Source organism: Scyliorhinus canicula, chromosome 5, assembly GCF_902713615.1.
Source record: "Scyliorhinus canicula chromosome 5, sScyCan1.1, whole genome shotgun sequence".
Lineage (NCBI taxonomy): Eukaryota > Metazoa > Chordata > Chondrichthyes > Carcharhiniformes > Scyliorhinidae > Scyliorhinus > Scyliorhinus canicula.
Genome location: NC_052150.1, coordinates 121,288,699 through 121,300,473, shown reverse-complemented (window position 1 = coordinate 121,300,473; position 11,775 = coordinate 121,288,699).

Here is an 11,775-nt window from a genome sequence, read left to right as displayed (position 1 = left end):
AAACTGGAAAGTATTTAAACACCAATTTCAACTATCCTTCTCTGCCTCAGATTTAGATAATGCCAGTGATAACAGAAAGCTCATGTTATTTTTAACATGGCTGGACCACAGGCTTCATAACTCTTTCCAATTCTCCATGGAAGAAGATAAAAATAAATATAATATTGCGATTGAAAAATGTTACCTTCATTGTAAAGGTCAAATTAATGAGACGTATTAAAGATTTAACTTTGAGAAGAGAGTGCAATAAGATGGGGAATCATGTCGATTGCTTCATAACAGATTTAAAGTTAAAATCACAAACCCGTAACTTCTCTACATTGTCAGACTCCACAATCAGAGATCAAATCATTTTTGGCATCACAGATGAGAAACTCAGACAACATTTATTAAGCAAAAAACATTTAAAATTAGAAGATGCTATTGAGGTGCGTTGAGTGAATTAAACTTCTAAAATCAGGGGCGGGATCTTCGACCCCCTGCGCCGGGTCGGAGAATTGCCGGGGGGGGGGGGGGGGGGCAGGGGAGGCTGTGTGAATCTCGCCCCGCCGCTCCAACGCTGGCTGCCGAATTCCCTGGCGCTGGTGTTCGGATGGGGGTGGGGATCGCACCGCACCGGTTGGGGGCTGTTGGCAGCGGACCCCCGGCAATTCTCCGGGCCCCAATGGGCCGAGCAGCCACCCATTTCCAGACAGTCACACCGGCGTGAAATGGACATGGTTCATCCCGGTGGGACCTGGCTTGTCGGCCATCTAGCGGGGTCCTCGGGGAGGCGCGGGAGCATCCGGCCCCGGGGGGGACCACCATGGTGGCCTCGCCTGCGATTGGGGCCCACCGATCTGCGGGCTGGCCTGTGCCGTGGGGGCATGTGCCAGAACACATGGCAGTCCTGCACATGCAGCAACTTGTGCCGACCGATGGCAGCCCTTTGGCACCAGTTGGTGCGGCGCCAACTCCTCCAGTGCCGGCTTAGCCCCGGAAGTGCAGAGGATTCCACAACTTCCGGGCAGCCCGACGCCGGAGTGGTTCACACCGCTCTTGGCATCGTTACGGGAGAATCCCGGCCCAGTTCTCTGAAATTCTGATAAAAGAAAAAGGCGCTAAAACACACCTCAAGGCCGACTACGTTCAGAGAAATGCGCATTTCGGCTGGCAACCATAATGCTCATGCGCATACCCAACCCCTACATGCGTACTTCAACAAACAACGCAATTTAGATGAAGACCGTTCTGTGCATGCGCGAAAACAATTTGCGCATGATGAAAGCAACATCATGACGTGTGAACATTGTGGACATGCCCACCCACATACCCAGCAATTCAAAAAATTTTCCCCAAGTGTTGCAAACAGAATCACTTTGCTGTTCAATGTAAAACTGCACTAAAAGTGACACTTTAAATCTTCAAAATAATGAAGACACTCATGAATATACGAAGTGTTAATACAAATGCAGACACCTGCAAAATTGACAACACTAATAATGATATAGATGCTCATAGTCTAGAAGGTTCCTTCTTTGTGGGAATTATTGAGAAGTTCCACACAGCTGTGAAGAACACTTCCAATCCACAAATAGAACAATCGATTAACACGGAACCTCAGATGAGCGAGGCTTTTGGATCTCAGTACAGAGAGGCTGACCCACCCCGGAGATTAGTTGGAGGAACATAACAGAATCTCTGGCCTCGAAAGGGGGCTGTTGCAGGTGAGAGCATAAGGCTCCATGATAAGCCCTAGTCATTGTCACGATGCGTTTTATATTTGGCAGATTACTGCCTCTTGTAGGAGATGAGGCATAGCTGCTCAAAGTGAAGCCTGCAATTAGCATGACAACATGCAAACCTAGAGGGTACCCTCCTTCTCCCATTTCACAGTCCTACACACTTATTCTTGATAGATAAACTTCCCATGCAAGAAGGAATAGAAATTCAATAGAGCTTGACCCCTTGGTCCAAAACAGTGCTGCCTGCATTTGGGGTTCCACTCACAATTCAGTTGTGCTTCACCAAATGAGAGGCTCTTCATTTCTCATGAGGCAGTAATGAAGCCCATTTCTGAGATCCCACTCTGTCCTTGCAGCCTTGCCTCTCATGGAACCCCAACCAGTAACCTCACAGTCGCCTCCAGGGCTGACCCTCAGTATTCAACTCCTCCCACCCACTTTCCAACTCCCAATATGGACGGGCACTCAGTCAGCGCTGATTTTGTCCCAATCCCAGCAAGGAGGACACAGGGGGTTATGCTTGTATGCCAACATCCAGAACCCCTTAAAGCAAGGGGCCCCCCAAAGTGAATGTAAGGGAAGGAATGTTAGTGACCCCTCCCCAGCCCCGGCCACGAGTTGAACATATCTGTGTCCCCCTACATCCTCTCCGGTGCACCCTGAGTAGCGAAGAGCCTGGCGAATGCCTAGTAGCACAGAGGTTAGCACTGTTGCTTCACAACACTAGGGTCCCACGTTTGATTCCCGGCTTGGGTCACTGTCAGTGCGGAGTCTGAACGTTCTCCCCTTGTCTGCCTGATTTCCTCCCGGTGCTCCAGTTTCCTCCCACAATTCCCGAAAGACGTGCTTGTTAGGTGAATTTAACATTCTGAATTCTCCCTCAGTGTACCTGAACAGGCGCCAGAGTGTGGCGACGAAGGGGTTTCATAGTAACTTCATTGCAGTTTCATGTAAACCTACTTGTGACACTAATAAAGATTATTATTAGAACCTTGGCTGCCTGGCTTTTCACCTCTGATATCACCTTTGGAGGTGAGGCCACCAGGTTAACATTTGTGTAGACCTGTTGTAAATGGCCCTGGCATGTCGTCATGCCGGTGCCCGGTGAATATTCCGTGAGGGCAGAAGGTCTGGGGAGAGTGCTCGCTATTGACATGCTAATATATGCAAATGAGAGTCCTTGGCTCCCACAGCACGATTCACACTACTTCATCGGAGATTTGGGGGGGGGGGGTGCAAAAATTGAAAACCCCAATCACATCGGAGAGAATCGCGTTTTTCATTAGCTGTTCCTTCTCTTCAAGCAGTGCTGCAAAGTAGTTTGAAAAGCCCTTAATAGTCTATTTAAATGTAAGTCTTTCTTTCTGCAACAGCATCCATATTTGATGTGTGATTTATGAATTTAAACAAATTAAGCATTTTAAGAATTTTGAAATGAACTGCTGAGAAAGTTCTCAATTTTTTGTTGCAGGCCAACTTTCCTGCGCACTTTTATGCCTTATGACGTCCCCACTCCTTTCCTGTGTACATCACCATGGGCAGAGGGCAGAACAAGGTACCACCATGCCATCTCGGACACCCGGACATCAGCCAGATCCATAGTGTTCTGCAGGGATTTGGTTTAGTTGTCGGAGACAGTCGGTGATGACAGATAGCTGATTTAGTAACTGGAAGCCAGTGTCTAGTGGCATACTACAGGGAACCGTTCTTAGAATTTTTTAGAATTTTTCTTTTTTACAGTGCAGATGGAGGCCATTCGGCCCGAGTCTGCACCGGCGCCCGGAAAAAGCACCCCATCTAAGGTCAACACCTCCACCCTATTCCCATAACCCAACACTAAGGGCAATTTTGGTCACTAAGGGTAATTTATCATGGCCAATCCACCTAACCTGCACATTTTTGGACTGTAGGAGGAAACCGGAGCACCCGGAGGAAACCCACACACACACGGGGAGGATGTGCAGACTCCGCACAGACAGTAACCCAAGCCAGAATCGAACCTGGGACCACAGCTGTGAAGCGATTGTGCTATCCACAATGCTACCGTTCTGGGTCCCCTATTATTGATAATTTATATAAATGACATAGATGACGTGAAGGGTAAGATCAGTAAGTTTTCGGATGACACAATGATTGGCCGGGTGTTTAACAGTGAGGTTGAGTGTCTTGAGTTACAGGAAGAAACAGACGGGATGGTCAAATGGGCAGGGAAGTAGCAGATGTAATTTAACACTGTAAAGTGTGAGGTAATACATTTTGGAAGGAGAAATTTGACAAGGAAATATTTTAATAATAATCTTCATTCGTATCACAAGTAGGCTTACAGTAACACTGCAATTAAGTTACTGTGAATGGTATGACACTGGGAAGTTCCGGAGAACAAAGGGACCTTGACATATTTGTCCATAGATCTCTGAAGGCGGGAGGGCAGGTTAATAGGGTGGGGAAAAAGGCATAAGGGACACTTGCCATGATCAATTGAGGCATAGCTTACAAAAGCAGGGAGGTCACGTTGGAATTGTATAAAACTTTGGTGAGGCCACAGCTGTAGTACTGTGTGTAATTCTGGTCACCTCATTATAGGAAGGATGTGATTGCACTGGATGGGCTGCAGAGGAGATTCATCAGGATGCTGCCTGGGATGGAACATTAAAGTTATGAAGGGAGGTCGGTTGACTTGGGCTTCTTTCATTGGAGCAGAGAAGACTGAGGGGGCGACATAATTTAGGTGTACAAGATTATGAGGGGCATGGACAGGGTGGTGGGGGAGGCGACCGAACCCCCATCCTGCACCACCTGTCAGCATCCATAATGGCCGCCATGGCTGGGTGCCCTGGACACGAAGGCTACCAGCCACCCACCATTGTGCTGCATGCGTCCGACTGTCTAACACTGTGCGTTTTCTGTCTTCCCTGCCACCACCTCCTCCCCCGTCCCCTCCCCCAACCCAGGAGAAGTCAGCGAAAACTGGAGGAGGACTGCCAAACCAGCGGCCACTCACTTCAACTGAGCAGCGGGCACGAGACCTGACCGGTGGGCCCAGGGAGAGGGTGCACCCTAGGCAGAGGTCGGCATCAGGCAGACAAGTGAAGCACCAACCGTACAACCCGGACACCATTTCGAGGATTCCAGAATCGAGCTAGCCTTTTCTCTTGAACCATTGACCTTTAACCTTTTGGCAGAATTCCTCTCTTTTAGAAAGAGTAATTATGATACCTTCATACTCTACACTATATGTTACTCACCTTTGGCTCAGCCAAATAGTCTTGTTGCTTATTGAAGAAACTTGGGCATTGAGTAGTCCTTCTAAGATTCATAGGGAAAGCACATGTTTGGCTGTATAGTTAGCTAGATAAATCATTTAAATAGATGGTGTGACCAGTTGAGTATTGAAACTGGAGAGAGACAATGCATTCCTCCCATCTGTCAGAACAAGTAAAACAACCTGGATGTTGTCAGGGCCCGTAGCCTTTGTTGCATCCAGTGCCTTCAGCCTTCAGATATCACATGGAGTGAATAGATAGAAGATTTGATTTGGTCAATAAAATGCTGCAAAAAAAAACCGAAGTTATGATTTATGCTTAAACTTTCAAGCAAGGGATTAATTTAGGATATAATATTTGTTTCTATAACTTTGGGAATGACAAATGTAAGAATTGTATGGGTGTTCAATGAAAATGTAAACAGGATAGTCTTTCTTCAGAAAGCGTATGAACTGGAAAGATGGATGAGTACAATTAAAGAAATTTCGTAGGTTAGGGCAATTTTTCCGGGTTGCAATTAGCGTTCGGAATCCTACATAAGAAGTTAAGAAATAGGAGCAGGAGCAGGAGGAGACTATTTTGCCCCTTGAGTCTGCTCTGCCATTCAATAAGTTTATGGTGGATCGATTTGAGGTTTTTAATCCACTTTCTGACCTGCCCCAACATCTGTCCAACTCAGCCGTGACTTTGACTTTGTTGTATTGAAAGATCCAACAGATGTGGCAAGACTACATTGAAACACCAGCCATAATGGTAGAACATATTAGTGCAATTTAGAGATGCTTGTATCTAAAATAATCTGGGTTGAAGAGGAGAAAATTGAGCTAAAAAGTACTTTTTCTCTTTCAGAGAATAAGCAACTGGTACATTTGGATGGAAGATTGGTCAAAATTATGATTTATAGATGTTTTGAGAAATAGTTTTGGAAAGTAATTATTGCTGGAGAGGCAATACAACTAATGTTTATGTCTAGAACTTTGTGACCAGATCATTGTGTTCACACACTGTATTAACTTCTCAGAGGAAGACACTACCTGTACTATTCTGATTTTATAATATGTTAAAGACAGAATTGTCTATTTTTTAAACAAAGATTTTCAAATATTACCAAAAGTTTTTGTCACAAGATCTGCATAGTTATTCTGTCTGTCTAAATATGATCAACTGACATAATCAAAAATGGTATTGTGTTAATAATATGTGAAGATAATTTTACTCAACTCAAAATATCTACTATTAGTGATTTCTCTCAATGCCGAGATGATCATAGCATCAGAGAATGCAGCAACTCAAGAAGAGGACATCCGGTCCATCATGCTTGTGTTGACTCTTTTATTATGATCCCGGACCAGACCCCAACAGTGGCTAGGATACTGGACAGAAACCCCAATATTTTATTTTTGTAAGACTATGAGGAAAGAATACTTCGCTCCAGGCATGGTTTCATGAAAAATAGGGGCATGGTATATTTAAAACAAACTGTAGTACTAACGCAATATTAAAAGATCTTAAACAGTGCTAATCAATATAGTGAATACAGGGTCACAATAACCCTTAACTACTATCTTTACTCCTACTCTACAATCAAAATGATCTGAGCTCTCAATCCATTGCTATCTACAATTAACACTCAGGAATATTTGAGAGATGTCTGGATACTCTTTTGACACTGTTTTAAAGAAAATAACTGAATCCTGTCAGAACCATGCAGAAACTCTGTCTGTGCTCTTTTTGAAGATGCTGTTCAGCTTGTTTCAGCTCACCTTCTACCCAAACCACTCTGAATTGCTTGGAAAGACTTCTAATTTGTCTACAGACATACCTTTAACTGAACTACAATGAGAGCACAATGCTTGGCTTCTGCTCACAGCTTCATCTCGAACTCAACTAAACCTTGGTTTTCTGCAAAGTCTTGTGACTGAACTGCAGTGGGAGCAGATGTTTCACTTTTGCTCAAATCTCCAGCTAACACTCAACTAAACAGTTTTTCTGTAAAATGCCTGATACCTTAGTTATTTCTGATGAATTATATAATCTTACCAAGCTAAAATCTAATTAACTCCACGGGGAATCCCCTTAATCCAAACACAACTCCATTCGCCCAAGCTTTTATGATGGCCTAATTCCTACACTGGCTCACAAAACCTTTCAAACCAAGATTCTTTAAAAACACTCCTGTAACAGTCATACACAAACTAACCCAGGTTCTTTTCTGAACAGATATATGAATGGGTGGGGAACAGAGAGAAGTAGACCTTGGAAAATAGGAAACAGGTTTAGATAAAGGATCTGGATCGGCGCAGGCTGGGAGGGCCAAAGGGCCTGTTCCTGTGCTGTAATTTTCTTTGTTCTTCTTTGTTCTTTGTTTAACCCTTAATACCTATCATGCAACATATCTGATATTCCTACATTTGTCACAGTTAAACAGCATCTTTAATGTAATAAAACATATCAAAGTGCTTCACAGGAGCTTAATCTGCCACAATATTATGATGAGCTACATAAAGGGCTGGTTTAGCACAGTGGGCTAAGACAGCTGGCTTGTAGTGCAGAACAAGACCAGCAGCATGGGTTGAATTCCCGTTCCAGCCTCCCCGAACAAGCACCGGAATGTGGTGACTAGCGGCTTTTCACAGTAAATTCATTGAAGCCTACTTGTGACAATAAGCTATTATTATTAGTAGTAGGCCAGATGACAAAATAATTGTTCCAAATTAGGATGGTGCGTGGCTTGGGAAGGCATTTACAGGTGGTGATGTTCCCATTATCCGTGTTCTTGTCCTTCTAGGGGTTAGAGATCATGGCTTTGGAAAGTGTTGTTGAAGTAGCCTCGGTGAGTTGCTACAGTGCATCTCGTAGATGGTACACACTGCTGCTACTGTGCGTCAATGGTGGAGGGAGTGGATGTTGAAGGTGGTGGATGGGTGCTAATCCGAGGAAGAGGAAGAATCGGCAGTCCGGGAGGATGGGAGAGGAGTCAGGCAGGAATGGGGCTCAGTCTGGGAGACAGCTCAGTCCAAGAGGGGGTGAGTCAATGGTAGGTCAATTTGGGAATGGGGGTATCGGACCTGGTCGCACTGGGAGTGGTTATTGGGTCAGGCCAGGAAGGGGGGGCGGGGGGGATTGAATAGGAGTGGGATGGCCAAGGGGGAATCAGTCAGCAGGGTGGGGGCCGGATCAAGTGTAGTGTGGTCCCCTGGGGACCCATGCAGGGTGTCCGTGCAAGGTTGGGCTGAGTGTTTAGTTACTCCAAAGTTAGAAGTTTTTTTTCCCCTCTAATTCTTTCAGAGTAACTATCTGGGTAAAACTGGCAGAATAATATGACAATTGTCCAGAGGAATTAGCACGTCTGGGCAATTACCGGGTAAACTCTTACATAGAAACCTCCCATGGCGATTCCCAGTGCATCATAGGGGTAACCCCCAAATGGGACACTGGGGAGGTTGGATGGTTTGGGTACAGTCAAGTTCTAAATTGGTTCATGACTGAGAGAGGTGGACCCAGGTTTGGGCAAAATGTGCATGTCGGGAGGGGAGGGAGCAGTGAGTTTAAGGCCAAAATATTCTCTGTGAGAGGAGGAAGTTGAGGGACAACATGATATTGAGGCCTGAATTATTGCCCCTGGGTTCAGACTGTACAGATGGGAAACTCCCCGTCTCTACAAACTTGACCTGAAGAAAGTGCCCAGAGCATCAGATTTTCTTTCTTAAAAAGCTACGTTTTCTGGGATTTATATGACAAATGAACCCAAAGGCAGTTAGGTGCAGAGCTGGGCTGGCCGGAAGGCCTGACTCAGCACTCTGACAATGTGTCAAAGTTTTAAAACAAAACATTAACCTTCCTCCACCCTGCCCCTCTCAAACCACACACACACACTCCCTATGCCAACCTAAGCCACTTCATGCCCCCCACCCACCCCATGGCACCTCATACTGTCTATGCCAACATATGCACCTGTATCAATCTGTATGGCCCTTTACATCCCCATACAAACTTAGTTCTAACCATTTGCCTTTACATAGATCATGCTAATTCACAAAGTATCTACCATGGGTAGGACGTGGGAGCAAAACCTCAGGCCAATATATCAGGTTTTACCAAGACTCCCTCCTCCCAGAGAACATTTTGGCCTTCAGCCCACCCCTTATGTTATTTATTGTTAACCAGCAGAATTTATGGCGATTTGGAATTCGGAGAAGTCGGATTGGTTGGAGCAATGCAGGTTGAGGAAGTGGGAGATGCAAAACAGACACTGCAGTGTTTTCACTGGCAGGAAGGTGTCATTACAGATTGGCAAGTCCCAATTAGCATTAATAATGTGGATGTTGGAATTAATAACAGATAAAGTTAACATAAAAATGTTAAGAACAAAATTTGAAACCAAGTAACACTTTTTCAACATCCATCAGGTATTTTGATGGTAAGTTTTCTTTAATATAAATTCTGTCTGGTTTGTAGTTGGGAGCGAGATATTTTTAATTTGAACAAGAACAAAGAACAAAGAAAATTACAGCACAGGAACAGGCCCTTCGGCCCTCCCAGCCTGTGCCAATCCAGATCCTTTGTCTAAACCTGTTGCCTTTTCCAAGGATCTACTTCCCTCTGTTCCCCACCCGTTCATATATCTGTCCAGATGCATCTTAAATGATGCTATCGTGCCGGCCTCTACCGCCTCCGCTGGCAAAGCATTCCAGGCACCCACAACCCTCTGCGTAAAAAACTTTCCACGCACATCTCCCTTAAACTTTCCCCCTCTCACCTTGAAATCGTGACCCCTTGTAATTGACACCCCCACTCTTGGAAAAAGCTTGTTGCTAGCCACCCTGTCCATACCTCAATCAGGTCCCCCTTCAAACCTCCCGCTTTACAACGAAAACAATCCTAATCTACTCAACCTTTCTTCATAGCTAGCACCCTCCATACCAGGCAACATCTTGGTGAACCTCCTCTGCACCTTCTCTAAAGCATCCACATCCTTCTGGTAATGTGGCAACCAGAACTGCACGCCGTATTCCAAATGTGGCCTAACCAAAGTCCTATACAACTGTAACATGACCTGCCGACTCTTGTACTCAATACCCCATCCGATGAAGGCAAGCATGCTGTATGCCTTCTTGACCACTCTATCGACCTGCATTGCCACCTTCAGGGTACAATGGACCTGAACTCGCAGATCTCTCTGTACATCAATTTTCCCCAGGACTCTTCCATTGACCATATAGTCCGCTCTTGAATTAGATCTTCCAAAATGCATCACCTCGCATTTGCCTGGAATGAACTCCATCTGCCATTTCTCTGCCCAACTCTCCAATCTATCTATATTTTGCTGTATTCTCTGACAGTCCTCCTCGTTATCTGCAACTCCACCAATCTTAGTATCATTGGCAACCTTGCTCATCAGGCCACCTATACCTTCGTCCAGATCATTTATGTATATCACAAACAATAGTGGTCCGAGCACGGATCCCTGTGGAACACCACTAGTCACCTTTCTCCATTTTGAGACACTCCCTTTCACCACTACTCTGTCTCCTGTTGCCCAGCCAGTTCTTTATCCATCCAGCCAGTACACCCTGAATCCCATACGACTTCACTTTTTCCATCAACCGGCCATGGGAAACTTTATTAAACGCCTTACTGAAGTCCATGCATATGACATCTATAGCCCTTCCCTCATCAATTAACTTTGTCACTTCCTCAAGACATGGCCTTCCCTGCACAAAACCATGCTGCCTATCACTGATAAGTCTATTTTCTTCCAAATGTGAATAGATCCTATCCCTCAGTATCTTCTCCAACAGTTTGCTTACCAGTTTTTATGCTTCTTGGGGGAAGCTGCAAAACCAATGTCAACACCCTCCCCCGGTGCTGTATAATTTACAGAATATAACACAGTCTGTATCAGTATAATCCAATAATTGAGTTTATTTTGCACATGCCTTATGAACAAAGTCTACATTAATGAAAATAAATTCCCTCTTTCATTCCATTTCTGTATCATGTGACTGTATCATGTGACTGTAACACCTTTGCATTGAAGCTGTCAGGTGAGGAGGGGTCGAATGGCTCCCCTGATTTCCATTTGACCACACATTTTTATTTGAAAAGTATGTACTCGCCAATTAAGGGGCCACTTAACTGTTTACATGCTATGATCATAAAATATAACAAAGCAGCAGGTTTTCTTGAGTTTAACGAAGAGGTTAGTTTTATTATATTTAAACCTAAGTACAATAATAAAATATACACCGACCTTCACAAAAAAATACAAATCACGGAGTGGAGAAGGATAGGTTGCCCAAATTAGAGTCCATAAAACAGTAAAGGAATATACAGTTTGTAATTTGGTGAGTTGGTTGACTTCAGGTTGAATTCTTGATGCTTAAAGACGAAGACGGCAGAGTTGATTTTTGTTCTGGAGGTAGTAGATCTGGGTTGAATTCTTTTTAAAAAGTCACTATCTGTCGAAGGGCATCCTTGGATGATTATAGTCAACAAACAAGTCTCAATGTTTACCAGGCAGTTTCGAGAAAGGAAAGAGGCAGGCAGGACTAACCCTACTTAGAGCTTCTCCATAAGCAGTTCGTCCTCAGTTCTGCTGAGAAAACATAATCTTATGGCATTGTCATGTGACCTTCCTTTTCTAACTGGCAGGTGGATTTAAAAAATACATTGCCCATGTATTTGAGGTGGCTTGATTAGTTTGTGATGTGGAGATGCCAGTGGTGAACTGCGGTGGACAAAGTAAGAGGTCTTACCACACCAGGTTAAAGTCCAACAGGTTTGTT